We start from the raw sequence: 20,157 nt of genomic DNA, 5'->3' as shown, positions 1-20,157 counted from the left end.
AAACTACAAGACCATTTTGTATTATTATTTTTATGAAAGTAGATAAATGTTTGAAATGTTGTTCTATATTGAAGAAAATACTAGAATATCATCTATATAAACTATGATGTATTCTGAATAAGGATTGAAAATTTCATTCATAATTCTTTGGAATTCTGAGGGGCATTTTGAGGCCGAATGGCATAACATTCCATTCATATTGGCCAAAAGGGACTGTAAAAGCTGTCTTGTATTTATCCTTATCACTAACTTGTATTTGCCAAAATACTGACTTCATGTCAAATTTTGAAAATATTTTTTATCTACAAAGTCTGTTTAACAAGTCTTTTTTATTAGGTATAGGATATCTTATCCACCTAAGGGCTGTATTAAGAGGTTTATAGTTAATGACTAATCTGGGAACTCCTCTTTCCAGTTCAGCATTTTTATTGACATAAAAAGCAGAACAACTCCAAGGTGATTGGCTTTTTCTTATGAGTTTTTTATCTAAGAGATCTTGTATTTCTGCTTGACAGAATTTTAAAACTTCTTGATTCATTTGTGTTGGGCGAGCTTTGGTAGGTATTTTGTTTTCAGAAAAATCATGTTCATAAGGTAGATCAACGATATGCTTTTTCTTTCCCAAAAGGCATTGGGTAGAGTAGAACATATAGTTTTCTCTATGTGTTTTTGTAGGGAGGCTATTTTCTCTATGATGTTTGGTTTTATAAGATTTTCTTCTATTCTTTTGAATTCTAAATCTTCTTTTAAAAATTCAAGCTGGTTTTCTTTGTCTCTTATAAGGCAATTTATTTCTGAAATGGAATGTTCTTGTAAAATATTAAGACTTCTTTTCTGTGGTTTTGTTATGAAATTGAAGGTGATTTTTTTGTTCAAAGCAAGAGTTTCTATACCTTCATTAGTAACAGTAAAAGGTTGGATTAATTGTATAAAAAGGTGTTCCAAGGATAACCTGTTGCCTCATGTTTTTACTAAAAGAAAAGATGTTTTGTAAGACATTTGGTCTTTTATTATTAGGGCTTCGGGTAACTTGTATTGTATATTCAGTTTGTCTCCTGAGGCTGATTTTAATGATTCAGAAGTTTTGTCAAAGTATCTTGTTGGAACAAGGCCTTCCTTGATACAATTGAGGTCGGCCCCTGTATCAAAGAGTGCTGTTGTTTCAATAATATACTCATTATTGATTTTTATCTTAATATTTATTATCCATTTTCTAGATGTTATTTCTGTTAATAACATAAGAAAGGCTGGATCAGAGGTGTCTGGGGTACTAGTGGTTTTATTTTGGTCATCAAGTTTTGTTTTTCCTTTTATGACAAGAGACTTTATATCAGAAATTTCCTGTTTCATTTCTAATTGAGTTTCTTTTAGGGCTTGTATTTCTAATTTTTGCTGTTTTATTTCGTTTTGGAGATCATTAATATTTATAGGTCTAGACTGTGGTTTTTTGTTTCTATTCAAAATGTCTTTAAGATTGTAGGAAGTATTAGGTTTGGAAGTAATGTTCATAGTAGAGTGTAGTCTATCTAAGTATTCTTTTTTGGCTTCAGGGTCAATTATTTTGTCAGCAGTGCTAAGGAGAAATTCTTCTTCTTTTGTTAACATGTTTATTTCAGGAACGGGTTTTTCTGGAGAGGCGTCTTCATAATCAGAGTCAGAAGAAGAATCTATTTCATTAATCTGAAGACCTTCTTCCTCAAGAAGTTCATCAGAGGAAGTATCACCGTTTTCTATGAAGATGTTGTTTAACTGGTTAAGAGTATTTTCATCAAAGGATAGTTCATTTAATTTTTTATTAATCCTACAGTATTTTGAAATATGACCTTTTCTACCACAAGAATAACATTTGATGTCTTTAAAATTTTTCTATCAGTTTGAGGTCTATTTTGGTTATTCTGGTGTCTTTGTTTATTCCTTCGAGGTTGAGGTTTGTTGTGATGTCTCTTTGTTTCTTTCTCAGAAGGACAAGTTCCCTTACATTTTGGTTTTGTTTTTTCATTATAAGAAGGGTCGTATTGAGCACAGAAATCTCCTAGACTTCTATTGGTGAGTGATTGTTCTTCCTTGAGTTGTCTTTGTAATTTGATAGTATTACACATTTGTGTTCCTTGTCTATAAACATAAGAGACTATTTCTCCATAAGAAAGAAGATCATAAGGTATTTGGCCATTGTATTCTTCTCTAATTTTATCCCTAACTTGATCACCTATAATTTGTGGTAAACCGGCTAAGAATTTTTCTTTCCAAAAGGGTTGATTACAGTCGGGTCTAATAAGAACCCTTTGAAGGAAAAGCTCTTTGTATTCTCTAAATCTTCCTAAGGATTTGCAACGCATATTGGAAAGGAGATCTTGGTTTCTATCCCTAATATGTGAAGGGTCTCCTACAAAGTGTTGTGAAATGGAATAGATAAGGGTATTGACCGCATCTTGGATGAGATGACCTTGATCATCATCCATGCGTTGACCAAAATCATCTACCTTATAAGCAGTTAAAATTTGTGTCTTTTGTTCATCTGTCAGGTAATTATCCCACCAACCTTTTAGCTGTCCAGTAAATCCGGCTACTAAAAGATTAGCAACAGCATGGTCAGAAACATCTTGCTGTGTTTTGTAGGCATTAGCAAGCATCACCATGTTGTTAAGAATGTTCATAATATTGGTTTTACGCAACACCATCAATGTTCCATTCATAGATGGCGTCAGGAGAGTATTTATTTTGTATTTTTTGCGATGATTCTTCTTGGGCAATGTCTGGTGGGGTAGCTCTACTATAATAAAGTTTTTGGGGTTGTCTCCAATTGAGTCTGTTAATCTCATTGACTGACTCATTATCAGGATTATCAGAGGGTTTGGTCAGAGTATTAATGGTGGGTTGATCTGGGGTATCTCTAATGATAAGATTCTGGAATTTAGGAGTGTCTAGTATAGGATCAGGTTCTAGCTTTGATTTTCCTAAGAGTTTTTTCTTTTGTTCTATAGCTTTGGCAAACTCGGGCTAAGATTTTTGGAAATTCAAAGGCTTTAAAAATGGGTTTTTTGAGTGTGTCAACTTGTGGTGTAATAAGCTGAGTAGGATTCTGGAATGTGGATTCTATCCTATTCAACTGTTTTCCTATGGTTACTAAATGTTGATTAGTAAAATTGTTTTGTTCAATAACTTTGTGGGTGTAGAGAGAGTCTCCTTTGTCTCGGAAGTCTAAAGGGAGTGGCTGTAACCTCGCTATCTCCATGCTGTATTTTTATTCTCCTAAGGGGTGGATGATTGGATTCTATGGTTTCACCATTATCAAGTTTCCACTTATAATGATGATCTAAAACAAATATTTCTTTTGGTTCAAGGAATTGTTCTTCTAACCAATCAAAGAAGAATATGTGGACTTCATATTCGTATATGTAGTCGTAATATTTTTGTTTGACGTCTTTTGCTTTGTCGGCAAAGGTTTTGAAGAACCATTCTCTGATTTGTTTGTTGTTTTCAGAATTAAATTCTTTATTAAGAAAAGTTTTGTTTGGTTCAAAATGTTTTCTAGAACATTAAGCTCAGCATCTATCATTTGAGAATAAGTAGGAGAATGATGAGGAGTCTCATTTTCTAGAACCGGTTCAGGCTGGTTTTGTTGATAAACGGGCCTGGAAATCCCTGATCTATTATCTAAACCACTAATTTCTGGTTCGGGAGGTGTCTCTTGATTAATTCTACTGGTGGAAGGAGGTAAAGGTGTTGTATCGTGTGTGGGAGTATCTCTATGTATACTAGGAGGAGGAGTGTTCTCTATGCGTACTAGGAGGAATGGTGATTATAGGAGGAAGATTAGGATTAAGATCTATGGACCTTGTATAAGAATTGTGAAAAGAAGGACTAGATCTTGAATCGAAAGATCTTCTAGGAAATCTAATGGTCACTCTTCCTTCCGGATGTTGAATGACATTAGTTGGATCAGTATTTTGAACAACTTGTTGGGGAATTTGGTTTTCTAATTCCCATTGTTCTGGTAGAGTAACTTGGTTCCAATTAATAGACCTAGGAATTGTTGTATTAGCTCTAGAAATGTCAGTTTGAAGGAGAAGTGTTTCTCCTCGGGACTATGTTTGAAAGCATTTTCTCCAAAGGCGGAGGACATGGCTTTATAATGAATTCTATAAACAAGGGCTAAAGGAATAGAACCATCTGCCACTTTGTAATTATGGGTTTTGATTTGGAGTGTTAGGGCTCTAAGGATGTTCTTATCTTTGAGGGATACAGAAAAATTAGGATAACAGTCAAAATGTATGGGTCCTTTGCGAGACTTGTCTCTACAAGTACCGAGGATGGATTCATCGTAGTTTAAAAGGCGTGCATCACGTAAGACTAAGAGAATGGAAGTATTAAGGCCTTCTTTAGTAAGAGGTTTGACTCCTACTTGGACTAGTCCTATATGAATGTAGTTGTATTTTTGTTTATGCTTTTGAATGGACTCTTTGTTCAAAAGATGTATTTTTTCATAAGAATTAGAAAGAGGAATATCTCTTTCTTCAGTAGTTATAACATAGTCTGATTTTTTGAAGAACTTCAATTTTGATTGCTTGTATATTTCCTTAAGCTGTATTTTAGGAATTTCCCAATTTTCTATAGATTTGTTGAAATCTTCTATTCTTACTTCTTCTCTATGTATAGGACTTGGATCTGAGTCCATTTGTGATAAAGAACTAGAGGAAGATGTAGATCTTCTATGTAAACTCATACTTAAGATCGGAACTATTCCTTCTTCAGAACCATTACAGAGTTAAACCAACGGTCTAACAGCCTCTCAGGGACTTACGGCCTGGACCACTCTGTAGAAACAAGAAGGATGCCAACGAATGGCTCTCGATCTAAGTGTATGTTTTACAAAGACTATCTATACTCTCCAAAGGCGGAGGACATGGCTTTATAATGAATTCTATAAACAAGGGCTAAAGGAATAGAACCATCTGCCACTTTGTAATTATGGGTTTTGATTTGGAGTGTTAGGGCTCTAAGGATGTTCTTATCTTTGAGGGATACAGAAAATTAGGATAACAGTCAAAATGTATGGGTCCTTTGCGAGACTTGTCTCTACAGTACCGAGGATGGATTCATCGTAGTTTAAAAGGCGTGCATCACGTAAGACTAAGAGAATGGAAGTATTAAGGCCTTCTTTAGTAAGAGGCTTGACTCCTACTTGGACTAGTCCTATATGAATGTAGTTGTATTTTTGTTTATGCTTTTGAATGGACTCTTTGTTCAAAAGATGTATTTTTTCATAAGAATTAGAAAGAGGAATATCTCTTTCTTCAGTAGTTATAACATAGTCATCAGAGCCATTGGGAGAGTATAGATAGTCTTTGTAAAACATACACTTAGATCGAGAGCCATTCGTTGGCATCCTTCTTGTTTCTACAGAGTGGTCTAGGCCGTAAGTCCCCGAGAGGCTGTTAGACCGTTGGTTTAACTCGAATTGGTTACAAGAAGGAATAGTTCCGATCTTAAGTATGAGTTTACATAGAAGATCTACATCTTCCTCTAGTTCTTTATCACAAATGGACTCAGATCCAAGTCCTATACATAGAGAAGAAGTAAGAATAGAAGATTTCAACAAATCTATAGAAAATTGGGAAATTCCTAAAATACAGCTTAAGGAAATATACAAGCAATCAAAATTGAAGTTCTTCAAAAAATCAGACTATGTTATAACTACTGAAGAAAGAGATATTCCTCTTTCTAATTCTTATGAAAAAATACATCTTTTGAACAAAGAGTCCATTCAAAAGCATAAACAAAAATACAACTACATTCATATAGGACTAGTCCAAGTAGGAGTCAAACCTCTTACTAAAGAAGGCCTTAATACTTCCATTCTCTTAGTCTTACGTGATGCACGCCTTTTAAACTACGATGAATCCATCCTCGGTACTGTAGAGACAAGTCTCTGCAAAGGACCCATACATTTTGACTGTTATCCTAATTTTTCTGTATCCCTCAAAGATAAGAACATCCTTAGAGCCCTAACACTCCAAATCAAAACCCATAATTACAAAGTGGCAGATGGTTCTATTCCTTTAGCCCTTGTTTATAGAATTCATTATAAAGCCATGTCCTCCGCCTTTGGAGAAAATGCTTTCAAACATAGTCCCCGAGGAGAAACACTTCTCCTTCAAACTGACATTTCTAGAGCTAATACAACAATTCCTAGGTCTATTAATTGGAACCAAGTTACTCTACCAGAACAATGGGAATTAGAAAACCAAATTCCCCAACAAGTTGTTCAAAATACTGATCCAACTAATGTCATTCAACATCCGGAAGGAAGAGTGACCATTAGATTTCCTAGAAGATCTTTCGATTCAAGATCTAGTCCTTCTTTTCACAATTCTTATACAAGGTCCATAGATCTTAATCCTAATCTTCCTCCTATAATCACCATTCCTCCTAGTACGCACGGGAAACACTCCTCCTCCTAGTATACATAGAGATACTCCCACACACGATACAACACCTTTACCTCCTTCCACCAGTAGAATTAATCAAGAGACACCTCCTGAACCAGAAATTAGTGGTTTAGATAATAGATCAGGGATTTCCGGGCCGGTTTATCAACAAAACCAGCTCCGAACCGCTTCTAGAAAGTACAGACTCCCCTCATCATTCTCCTACTTATTCTCAAATGATAGATGCTGAGCTTAATGTTCTAGAAAAACATTTTGAACCAAACAAAACTTTTCTTAATAAAGAATTTAATTCTGAAAACAACAAACAAATCAGAGAATGGTTCTTCAAAACCTTTGCTGACAAAGCAAAAGACGTCAAACAAAAATATTACGACTACATATACGAATATGAAGTCCACATATTCTTCTTTGATTGGTTAGAAGAACAATTCCTTGAACCAAAAGAAATATTTGTTTTAGATCATCATTATAAGTGGAAACTTGATAATGGTGAAACCATAGAATCAATCATCCACCCCTTAGGAGAATAAAAATACAGCATGGAGATAGCGAGGTTACAGCCACTCCCTTTAGACTTCCGGACAAAGGAGACTCTCTACACCCACAAAGTTATTGAACAAAACAATTTTACTAATCAACATTTAGTAACCATAGGAAAACAGTGAATAGGATAGAATCCACATTCCGAATCCTACTCGGCTTTATTACACCACAAGTTGACACACTCAAAAACCCATTTTTAAAGCCTTTGAATTTCCAAAAATCTTAGCCCGAGTTTGCCAAAGCTATAGAACAAAAGAAAAACTCTTAGGAAAATCAAAGCTAGAACCCGATCCTATACTAGACACTCCTAAATTCCAGAATCTTATCATTAGAGATACCCTGCATCAACCCACCATTAATACTCCGACCAAACCCTCTGATAATCCGATAATGAGTCAGTCAATGAGATTAATGTACTCAATTGGAGACAACCCCAAAACTTTATTATAGTAGAGCTACCCCACCAGACATTGCCCAAGAAGAATCATCGCAAAAAATACAAAATAAATACTCTCCCGACGCCATCTATGAATGGAACATTGATGGTGTTGCGTAAAACCAATATTATGAACATTCTTAACAACATGGTGATGCTTGCTAATGCCTACAAAACACAGCAAGATGTTTCTGACCATGCTGTTGCTAATCTTTTAGTAGCCGGATTTACTGGACAGCTAAAAGGTTGGTGGGATAATTACCTGACAGATGAACAAAAGACACAAATTTTAACTGCTTATAAGGTAGATGATTTTGGTCAACGCATGGATGATGATCAAGGTCATCTCATCCAAGATGCGGTCAATACCCTTATCTATTCCATTTCACAACACTTTGTAGGAGACCCTTCACATATTAGGGATAGAAACCAAGATCTCCTTTCCAATATGCGTTGCAAATCCTTAGGAAGATTTAGAGAATACAAAGAGCTTTTCCTTCAAAGGGTTCTTATTAGACCCGACTGTAATCAACCCTTTTGGAAAGAAAAATTCTTAGCCGGTTTACCACAAATTATAGGTGATCAAGTTAGGGATAAAATTAGAGAAGAATACAATGGCCAAATACCTTATGATCTTCTTTCTTATGGAGAAATAGTCTCTTATGTTTATAGACAAGGAACACAAATGTGTAATACTATCAAATTACAAAGACAACTCAAGGAAGAACAATCACTCACCAATAGAAGTCTAGGAGATTTCTGTGCTCAATACGACCCTTCTTATAATGGAAAACAAAACCAAAATGTAAGGGAACTTGTCCTTCTGAGAAAGAAACAAAGAGACATCACAACAAACCTCAACCTCGAAGGAATAAACAAAGACACCAGAATAACCAAAATAGACCTCAAACTGATAGAAAAAATTCTAAAGACATCAAATGTTATTCTTGTGGTAGAAAAGGTCATATTTCAAAATACTGTAGGATTAATAAAAATTAAATGAACTATCCTTTGATGAAAATACTCTTAACCGCTTAAACAACATCTTCATAGAAAACGGTGATACTTCCTCTGATGAACTTCTTGAGGAAGAAGGTCTTCAGATTAATGAAATAGATTCTTCTTCTGACTCCGAATATGAAGACGCCTCTCCAGAAAAAACCCGTTCTGAAATAAACATGTTAACAAAAGAAGAAGAATTTCTCCTTAGCACCGCTGACAAAATAATTGACCCTGAAGCCAAAAAAGAATACTTAGATAGACTACACTCTACTATGAACATTACTTCCAAACCTAATACTTCCTACAATCTTAAAGACATTTTGAATAGAAACAAAAAACCACAGTCTAGACCTATAAATATTAATGATCTCCAAAACGAAATAAAACAGCAAAAATTAGAAATACAAGCCCTAAAAGAAACTCAATTAGAAATGAAACAGGAAATTTCTGATATAAAGTCTCTTGTCATAAAAGGAAAAACAAAACTTGATGACCAAAATAAAAACCACTAGTACCCTGCATACACTCGATCCAGCCTTTCTTATGTTATTAACAGAAATAACATCTAGAAAATGGATAATAAATATTAAGATAAAAATCAATAATGAGTATATTATTGAAACAACTGCACTCTTTGATACGGGGCCGACCTCAATTGTATCAAGGAAGGCCTTGTTCCAACAAGATACTTTGACAAAACTTCGAATCATTAAAATCAGCCTCGTGGAGACAAACTGAATATACAATACAAGTTACCCGAAGCCCTAATAATAAAAGACCAAATGTCTTACAAAACATCTTTTCTTTTAGTAAAAAACATGAGGCAACAGTTATCCTTGGAACACCTTTTATACAATTAATCCAACCTTTTACTTGTTACTAATGAAGGTATAGAAACTCTTGCTTTGAACAAAAAAATCACCTTCAATTTCATAACAAAACCACAGAAAAGAAGTCTTAATATTTTACAAGAACATTCCATTTCAGAAATAAATTGCCTTATAAGAGACAAAGAAAACCAGCTTGAATTTTTAAAAGAAGATTTAGAATTCAAAAGAATAGAAGAAAATCTTATAAAACCAAACATCATAGAGAAAATAGCCTCCCTACAAAAACACATAGAGAAAACTATATGTTCTACTCTACCCAATGCCTTTTGGGAAAGAAAAAAGCATATCGTTGATCTACCTTATGAACATGATTTTTCTGAAAACAAAATACCTACCAAAGCTCGCCCAACACAAATGAATCAAGAAGTTTTAAAATTCTGTCAAGCAGAAATACAAGATCTCTTAGATAAAAAACTCATAAGAAAAAGCCAATCACCTTGGAGTTGTTCTGCTTTTTTATGTCAATAAAAATGCTGAACTGGAAAGAGGAGTTCCTGTTTAGTCATTAACTATAAACCTCTTAATACAGCCCTTAGGTGGATAAGATATCCTATACCTAATAAAAAAGACTTGTTAAACAGACTTTGTAGATAAAAAATATTTTCAAAATTTGACATGAAGTCAGGATTTTGGCAAATACAAGTTAGTGATAAGGATAAATACAAGACAGCTTTTACAGTCCCTTTGGCCAATATGAATGGAATGTTATGCCATTCGGCCTCAAAATGCCCCTTCAGAATTCCAAAGAATTATGAATGAAATTTTCAATCCTTATTCAGAATACATCATAGTTTATATAGATGATATTCTAGTATTTTCTTCCAATATAGAACAACATTTCAAACATTTATCTACTTTCATAAAAATAATAATACAAAATGGTCTTGTAGTTTCTCCCACTAAAATTGCACTCTTCAAAACAAAGATTAGATTTTTAGGTCATTACATTCATATAAATACTATAACCCCATTGAAAGATCAATCTCTTTTACCGATAAATTCCACGATGAGATTAAAGACAAAACTCAATTACAGAGGTTTTGGGTAGTCTCAATTATATTTTAGATTTCTTTCCCAATATAAATATCCTTTGTAAACCTTTACACCAAAGGTTACGAAAGGATCCTCCACCATGGACCTCTGTCCATACAGACATTGTCAAACAAATCAAAATGCATGTAAAAGACATACCATGCTTACACCTTGCTGACCCTTCCACTTTCAAAATAGTTGAAACAGATGCCTCAGAATTAGGATATGGTGGTATTCTCAAACAAGTCAATAACAACAAAGAACAAGTTGTTCAGTTCATTTCAAAACATTGGAATTCCACTCAACAAAATTATTCGACAATCAAAAAGAAATACTTGCTATAGTTCTATCTATATCAAAATTCCAAGGAGATTTATTAAATCAAAAATTCCTCTTGAGGATTGATTGCAAATCAGCCAAAGACGTTTTTACAAAAAGACGTTTTAAACATTGCATCAAAACAAATTTTTGCCAGATGGCAAGCCATACTTTCCGTATTCGATTTTGACATTGAATTTATAAATGGTTCTTCAAATTCATTACCTGATTTTCTCACAAGAGAATTTTTACAGGGGATACAATCATGCCAAGATCCAAAAAAGACAAAGATAAAGGCAAAGGCAAAGCCACTGCCGAACCCTCCAATACACCACCAAAGCCGAAAGGCTTAACATCTGTCAAGACATGGCTTGAAATGGCAGAAAACAACCAGACATTCCTACACCAAACACCTTTGACAATAGAACACATATCTCCTGATCCCAAGCTAGCCTTTAACCAACTAGCCAACATGATACCAAAAGAAACCATTTTGTTACTTGCACAATCTATACAAAACAAGGAAAAGAAAGAGCCATCCAACGCCATCGAGGTAAGCAACAATCCTTCCCATTGGTTACACAAAACCCAGAGAATACAAAAGAATTTCGAATGAGGTGGTTATCGGGCCACGGAGCAACCCCTCAATCTCAAAAATCAAAATTCTTTCCTAAAACATCATTTCAAAAAAATATTAACCGTAGAAGATGGATTCTTCGACGAAGATCCAATCAAATTTGCAAAAACATCTTTCCAAAAGACTCGGTTATTCAAACCACATAATACAAACAAAACCCTTGCTTATTATGAGCAAATTCTAGTGGAGACAGAATCAGCAAGATTTACCCATTTTGCTGACAAAAACAATACAGAAAACATTCTATACTCCACTATATCCATCAGCAAAGTCATACATCCCTCACATTGGGGAGCCTCACCTCATACACCCAGAAAGTTTCAAACCAGACTTACCCAAAACCTACCATATTCTTCCTCATACACCTACGGGACTACCAACAAGCTTGGTGGAACGTTTTCTTCAGACAAAATACAAATTTCCAACACACTTGGTTGTTATTTTTAAAGATAACTTCCCAAGACAAAGTCTACCAAACTGGTTTGACTCTTGGTGGGATATCTTTGGTCCCTTAGACATAATATTACACCCCACAGTCAAACAAGGATACAAGATCTTCAGTGAACACTTCAAACCAACACCGCATGATATAAGGTTCCCATGCCTTATGCATTTCTTTATAATATTCAGAATCTCTTGGGTAACAGCATGGGGATTTGAATATAATACATCCACGAAACCTGGTGTACCAGTACTTGTTCGTAAATACAAAACAAAATGGTGGGATGGATTCAATAGACTTGAATGGGGATCCGAAGTTGCATTAGAACATGGCTAAACAGCCGAAGACTCAAATAATTGCAGCCCCATCAAATATATCGTTTTTACGGAAAAATCCATGGCAAGTGCAGCACTTGCCGCAGTCCAAAGCAAAGAAGAATACTTGCAACATCCTCGAACAATGCTCTCGAAGCGGAAGGATCACAATGTGGATCCTCCAAATCTCAAGACAATTCAAACGGATCCTCACAAGTCACATCATAGTGGAAACACCAATGAAGACGATCAAGCTAGGGATCAACCTAGACAGAGATTAAATTCAAAGACATCACATGCAGATATCTGTTACAAACGGCGCAAAGGCTACACACCGGAGCGTAGTAGACAGACACTTTGTTCATACACTTTCACTTTGTTCACTTTACACTGTTCACTCGCATCGTTCACTTTACACCGTTCTTCGGCACCGTAGCACTTTCACTGTAGCACCCCCTATAAATACACCCTCTCGACATAGAAGAAGGGGACCGAAATTTTCCAGATTTCTCTCTTCTCTCTCTCTCTCTCTCACTTGTAAACCCTCATCTCTTCCATCTCCATCCTCTTCTCTTCCATCTCCAAGATCTCTTACCTTGTATCCCCTGGTTTCAAAGTAAGTTAGTTTTCACATACATAGTTTTATACAGGGTTACCAACTTACATGATAGTTGGTTAACCATTTTTTGTAATACACATCAATACTCCCTAGAGTGCGGATTACCGCCCTAGTGGATGACTTGATGCTTTAAGTTTCTGCATCTTTCAATACATGTAATTTTAGCTTTTCAGCTTTATTTAATACAAGTTCAGACCACCTTCATGGTTGGTTTTTGTCTATGCATACTTTTACTTTATATCTTATATATTGCTTTCGGTCTTTACATTATTTTTAATTCTCGCGATTTTATTTAAGTCATTTACTTTCCTGTTCTAATACATCATTCTCCTTTCTGATACATCCCTCTACTTTCATATAGATCTGTTAATCTCTATACTTCCTTGTTCTCTCATATAGTACTCCGATCCTAACCCCTTTATGGTATCATATATATATATATATATATATATGTCAACTTTGCATTCAATAAATATTTTTGAATGGATTGTTATTATGTTGAATATATATATAAGAAAAGAAGAAGAATTCCTTCTCAGCATTGCTGATAAAATTCTTGACCCTGAAGCCAAAAAAGAATACTTAGATAGACTACACTCTTCTATGAATATTGCTTCCAAACCCAATACTTCCTACAATCTTAAGACATTCTTAATAGAAACAAAAAACCACATTCTAGACCTATAAATATTAATGACCTCCAAATAAAACAACAAAAATTAGAAATACAAGCCTTGAAAGAGACTCAATTAGAAATGAAACAAGAAATTTCTGATATAAAGTCTCTTGTCATAAAAGGAAAGACAAAACTAGATGACCAGAATGATATCACTAGTACCCCAGATACCTCTGATCCAGCCTTTCTTATGTTGTTAACATAAATAATATCTAGAAAATGGATAATAAATATTAAGATAAAAATCAATAATGAGTATATTATTGAAACAACAGCACTATTTGATACAGGAGCCGATCTCAATTGTATCAAGGAATGCCTTGTTCCAACAAGATACTTTGACAAAACTTCGAAACCCTAAAATTAGCCTTAAGACACAAATTAAATATTCAATACAAATTACTTAAAGCCTTAATAATAAAAGATCAAATGTCTTACAAAACATATTTTCTTTTAGTAAAAAATATGAGACAACGGGTAATTCTTGGAACACCTTTCATATAATTAATCCAACCTTTTACAGTTACTAACGAAAGTATTGAAACCCACGCTCTAAACAGAAAAATTACCTTCAACTTCATAACAAAACCACAAAAGAGAAGTCTTAATATTTTAGAAGAACATTCTATTTCAGAAATAAATTGCCTTATAAAAGACAAAGAAAACCAGCTTGAATTCTTAAAAGAAGATTTAGAATTCAAAAGAATAGAAGAAAATCTTATATAGAATTCAAAAGAATAGAAGAAAATCTTATAGAACCAAACATCATAGAAAAAATAGCTTCCCTACAAAAACACATAGAAAAGACTATATGCTCTACTCTACCCAATGCCTTTTGGGAAATAAAGAAGCATATCGTTGATTTACCCTATGAACAAGATTTTTCTGAAAACAAAATACCTACCAAAGCCCGCTCAACACAAATGAATCAAGAAGTTTTGAAATTCCGTCAAGCAGAAATACAATATCTCTTGAATAAAAAACTCATAAGAAAAAGCCAATCACTATGGAGTTGTTCTGCTTTTTATGTCAATAAAAATGCTGAACTTGAAAGAGGAGTTCCCAGGTTAGTTATTAATTATAAACCTCTTAATACAGCCCTTAGGTAGATAAGATATCCTATACCCAATAAAAAAGATTTGCTAAACAGACTTTGTAGATCAAAAATATTTTCAAAATTTGACATCAAGTCAAGATTTTGGCAAGGGTTAGGATCTGAGTACTATATGAGAGAACAATGAAGTATAAGAGATTACCAGATCTATATGAAAGCAGAGAATGATGTATCTAAAAGGAAATGATGTATAAGAACAAGAAAGTAAATGACTTAAATAAAGTCGCAAGAATTAAAAATAATGTAAAGACAGAAAGCAATATATAATATATAAAGTAAGAGTATGCATAAACAAAAACCAACCATGAAGGTGATATGAACTTGTATTATATAAAGCTGAAAAGCTGAAATTACATGTATTGAAGGATGCAGAAACTAAAGTATCAAGTCATCAACTAGGGCGGTAATCCGCACTCCGGGGAGTATTGATGTTTGTATTACAAGAAATGGTTAACCAACTATCATGTAAGTTGGTAACCCTGTATAAAACTATGTATATGAAAAACTAACTTACTTTGAAACCAAGGGATACAAGGTAAGAGAGCTTGGGGATGGAAGAGATGAGGATGGAGATGGAAGGGATAATGGTTTACAAGTGAGAGAGAGAGAGAGAGAGAGAGAAGAGAGAAATCTAGAAAATTTCGAGGTCCCCTTCTCTCGTGTCGAGAGGGTGTATTTATAGCGGGTGCTACAGTGAAAGTGCTACAATGCTGAATAGTGTAAAGTGAACAGTACTGAGTGAACAGTGTAAAGTGAATAGTGAATAGTGAACCGTGTATGAACAGTGTATCTCTATCATGCTATAGTGTATAGCCTTTGCATCGCTTGTAACAGTGTCTACATGTGATGTCTTCGATTTTAATCTCTGTCCAAATTTATATATATTGTTAAAAGTCTCAAGGTATTGCTTAAACCTTGAGTGAAGGCTAGAGGCGTCCGGGCATCCGGTTATTAGCCTTGTACATATGTTTTGTAATACATAAAGAAATGGTTAACCGTAAGGACAAGACATATGTGGGTTTATTGAAACCATAAAGTATTCTCTAATGGCACAAGTTTTTTGTGTCGCCTAAGGTAAGAGAATGGTGACTGACAAATGGGATCTCTCTATGAGAGATGTTATCCATTTGCCACACTACTATATTGAATCCGTATCAATAAAGTTGAGAGCACTCGTGATCATGGAAGACTTTGTGTGTATACATATAGTTACCGCCATGATTCGGTGTTAAAAATTTTATGGGATATGATTGACTATTAAGAATTATTTCTAGACCAATGTGCATACATACGGTACGGTTTCAATTAATATAGTCCAAGTGGGAGAATGTAAGAGTTTTCCTAATGTGGACTACATTAATTGATATTATAATTTATTGTTTTTACGGCTATCGTAAAACATGACTAGTCTAAGGTGAGATATAATGTTTCTTAATTAGTCTAATATGGGGCTGACTAGTGTGGGCTGAGTTGAGCTTGGTCCGTAATGAGAGGGCCTAGTTGGAAACTTTATAAATAGTGCTCAAGTCTCTCATCTAACTCTAATTCTCACAGTATCCTCACCTAAGGGGCGTATACCTAACGTTAAATGTGAAAGGGGTCGCCTCATTGAGCTAGTGATACGGAAGGCAATAGAGGAGAATGACTTGCACGTGGAACATTGTGTTTCCACTTCCGCTTCAAGAACAATGGATCCAAAAACAGGTGCATTAATCTTTCTACTCAATTATGCATGTTCTTGTTCTAGTTATGGAGATCTTGGGGGCGCTTCGGTCCATGTCCAAGCCAGCATGGACAAGCGGGAGTTTCTGTTCGAGATACTGAAGCAAGTCGAGAAGCAAGTGAAAGACATGATGGAGATGGCTATCGAGGAGTTAACGAGGATGCCGTGCAAGAAATCGGCCCAGACGAAGTGACTCCTCTTAGTGTTGGATGACGCGCATCTGTCCTACCAGAAAATCTTGCTAGATTTAGCAATGATCATCCCAGCCTCTTCGCATATCCACGTAATTACCACGACTCGAGATGAGAAGATAGCCGAGTTCATGCAGACATCCAAGGTAGAGCTAATAAGAGGATGCTTGCTCATAAGTTGCATAGAGTACCCGATGGTTATTTTGAGGTTGTCCCACATGAGGGGCTGGTTGTCAGTTTATAAGTGCGAGAAAAAACCTTATCTTTTGAGTTAACTTTGGGGGTGAAAGAGGCCCAAGACAACCAAACATTGGTATCAGAGCCCAAGTTTGCCAACAAGTCTGGACCCAAAAAGAGTCACACGGGAGAGTTACGGATTGTTGTGCCTCCAGCTTAGGCCCGATATGTGAGAGGGAGATTACTGATATTGTCCCACATCTGTGACACCCCGAACCACCTAGGGTCACCACAGGCACCTGGCATTACACCTAATTACATTTCTTAGCCGAAGCGTCGAAATTCATAGACATTTTTTTTAAATGGTCCCAGCGCGACTCATTAGCGGAAGCAAAATAAAACATCACCATCTCTCCCCCTACCAACCATGATACAAATACACACCACTAATCATCATGATTTTATAGACAAGCCATGACACTTTATTTACATATATTTTTAAGATGGGACTTCTTTGGGTCGATACACCAAAAGGAAAAGCCAGGACTCAACCACGTCCGGCCTAAAACCCCAAGAAGAACCCTCGACCCTCTACATCTCACGTGCACAACCCCCATCATCAGTGTCGGCTACTATCCCAAAAAAACCAGCTCCTACTCCTCACGCATGGGCCTCACACCCAATCCGATGCATCAGGTGGTGGCGGTGGCAACATCCCTCTCATCACCCTGTCGCGAAGAACGTGGACGGAGACGAACTCCTGGACAATCGGGCCCCCAGCTAGGCCTATGTCATACATGATAAAACAGCGCACTCGTATATACGTCAATCCAGGCACAGAAGGACAGCCGAACTCCTCGCACTCAACCTCGACATCGGATGGTAGACCGTAAAATACACCCCGCGTGATGGCAGGGAGCGGCATGCTGCTAATATGAAATGTTGGTCCCCAAAAGGGGTGAGTACAACCACTTAACAGGTAAATGAATCCAATAACCACTCAATGCATCATACAAGTCATACATACATCACAGGCATTACTTACCTTGAAGCCATGCGTATACTATCGTGCATCATCACCATAATCATAACACATACATGTGTATCATCATGTCATACTCATATCATCGTCATCATGCCATTATTATATCGCACACATGTCATCATCACCATATACATGACATCATCATACCATACATGTCATCATCATTATATCATACACATGTCGTCATCATCATGACATCATGACATCACACATGTCATCATCATCATGTCATCATCATATCACACATGTCATCATCATCATGTCATATCATATCATGCATATCATCATGCCATAGGTGATCATCATCATCATGTCATATCATATCATGCATATCATCATGCCATAGGTGATCATCATCATCATATCATACACATGTCATGCAGGGTTCAATTTTCCACTTTTTAACTTTCCTTTCGATCACCACATCACCCTTCCTCGGATCACCAATTTAATCTCATATTATACACTCGCATCCCATGCGAGAAAAACCTCCGGCATTTAGCCATTCCAGGCCACCGGGCATCCGGCCCTCCACATTCCGGGCATCTCGCATCCCAACTGGCATCACGAGGCATTCTCCTCGGGCAAAGACCTCCGACAGGGCTTCCGGCACCCCCGACTTTCCGGGTGTCCTGAATCTCCCAGGGTCATCCGACAATGTATCTTTATACATTCCGGGCATCATCATCCACCACAACAATCTCCTCATTTAACATTATTCATGTTCACTAATTTCGGTCTTAATTTAGCATGGCATATGATGTATTGGAAATCAACAATCATGTTTAGCATTTGAATTCACACATGCATTTCAATGCATACATCAAGACCTCATCACACATACTACATGGTGCAATTATTTATAAAATAAAATTCATGGAATTTATGCCAATTAAAATAATCCATTTATCATGCCCCTTTTTATTTTTAATTTTAAATTCCAGCTTGTGACATTTTCAAAAATATTAAATTTAATTATTTATATAATCTCAAAAATCATAAAATTAAGGCAAGTGATAAACAAGACAATAGGATGATGACTTCATGTAAAATACATGGCCAAATAAAATTTCACATAATTCCATAAATCACACAAAACAGCATAAAATTTTCGGATGAAATCAGAATGCACAGTTTCTGAAGAAATTCGATTAAAATATCCATACGAGCTCCAAAAATTACGAAATTTTACCGAGTTATAGCCAAGATATTAAAGTACATTTTTCATGATACTTCCAAGTCATATTATTTTTAGATAAATTTCTACAGTCTCACGAAGCTTCTGGATCCAACACCGAATCGTCCAGTACATGCTTCTCCGAAATACTGAGTTTTCACCTACCTATTCTTCTTATTTTCCTCTGAAATTTGGATATGTTCTACATAGAGATGTTCTCTACAAGTTTCATGAAGAGATCCAAGTCAAATATCCAGTGTATAGTCGTCATTTAGGTCCATTAAGTCTCGGGTGTCTTGTAATACATCTCCAGAATTACCGTCTTTAAGATCTAGTCGATTTACCAGGTTATACTTGTTCATTTCACTTAAAATTTGATTATGTTGTATTTTAAGATGTCCCCTACAACTTTCATGGAGAAATTTAAGAGAGATTCTTAGCACAAGTCAACATGTAACCACAAATCTATCAAAAGGTCAATGAAATCTTTCCAGATCTGAGGTCTCCGTAGGATGAGAGTTTAACCCCTAAAATCTCCATCATTTTCCTCCAAATTTTAGTATGTTGTATTTTAAGACGTTAGCTACAACTTTCATGAAGAGATAGAAGCCAAAATCGGACTCTAAAAATGCATGCAAGCTCACGCAACATTCTGACTCAAACTGTTCAAGCGAAAACAGCAACACCACTCAAGGACAAGCCATCCAAGCTTCGGTTTTCCTCTCCTAATCACCCAAAATTCGACATACATGTAACACACAGACATGCAAGAGCAGCTAGAGGACTCCAACTTGCCTCTAGACCAGACGGACGACGGCACACGGCGGCGAGCACGGCGGACGGACGGCGATCGACGACGACTCCCTCCTCGGCTTCTCCTCTCTCGGCCACTCTCTCCCTCTCTCTTGCACGGTATCTCTCTCTCCCCTTGGGCGAATGGCTAACCGGCCATTCTCTCTCCTCTCTTCCCTTTTATTCCCCATTTCCTAATCATTTGCAATCATGAGATTGCCTTTCAATTGGCCAATGCATGAGCTCCTCTTTGCCACTTGGCAAATCTCATGCATGGGCTTGGGCTTGGGCCTTCCTCTTGGGCCTCCTTTGTGGCCGACAGCCACTCCTCCTTGGGCCTCAATGGGCCGGTCGACAGCCCCACCGTGGACTCCTATTGGGCCGACTAGCTTGGTCCACTAAAGCTTAGGCCAATGGGCCTAAGGCCCATTCTAATAAAATTTAAATTTTCCTTTTTTATAATTTCTTCTATGGGTTTTAAATTTTAAATTCCACATGGCCAAAGTCTTGTGACATTTTATTTAATTCATAAGGTGTATGGCCAAGCATAAATTATTATCATTAATCTATCTAATTTAAA

Source organism: Eucalyptus grandis, chromosome 10 (assembly GCF_016545825.1).
Source record: "Eucalyptus grandis isolate ANBG69807.140 chromosome 10, ASM1654582v1, whole genome shotgun sequence".
In the NCBI taxonomy this organism is placed as follows: Eukaryota; Viridiplantae; Streptophyta; class Magnoliopsida; order Myrtales; family Myrtaceae; genus Eucalyptus; species Eucalyptus grandis.
Note: the sequence above shows the minus strand (reverse complement) of the source record.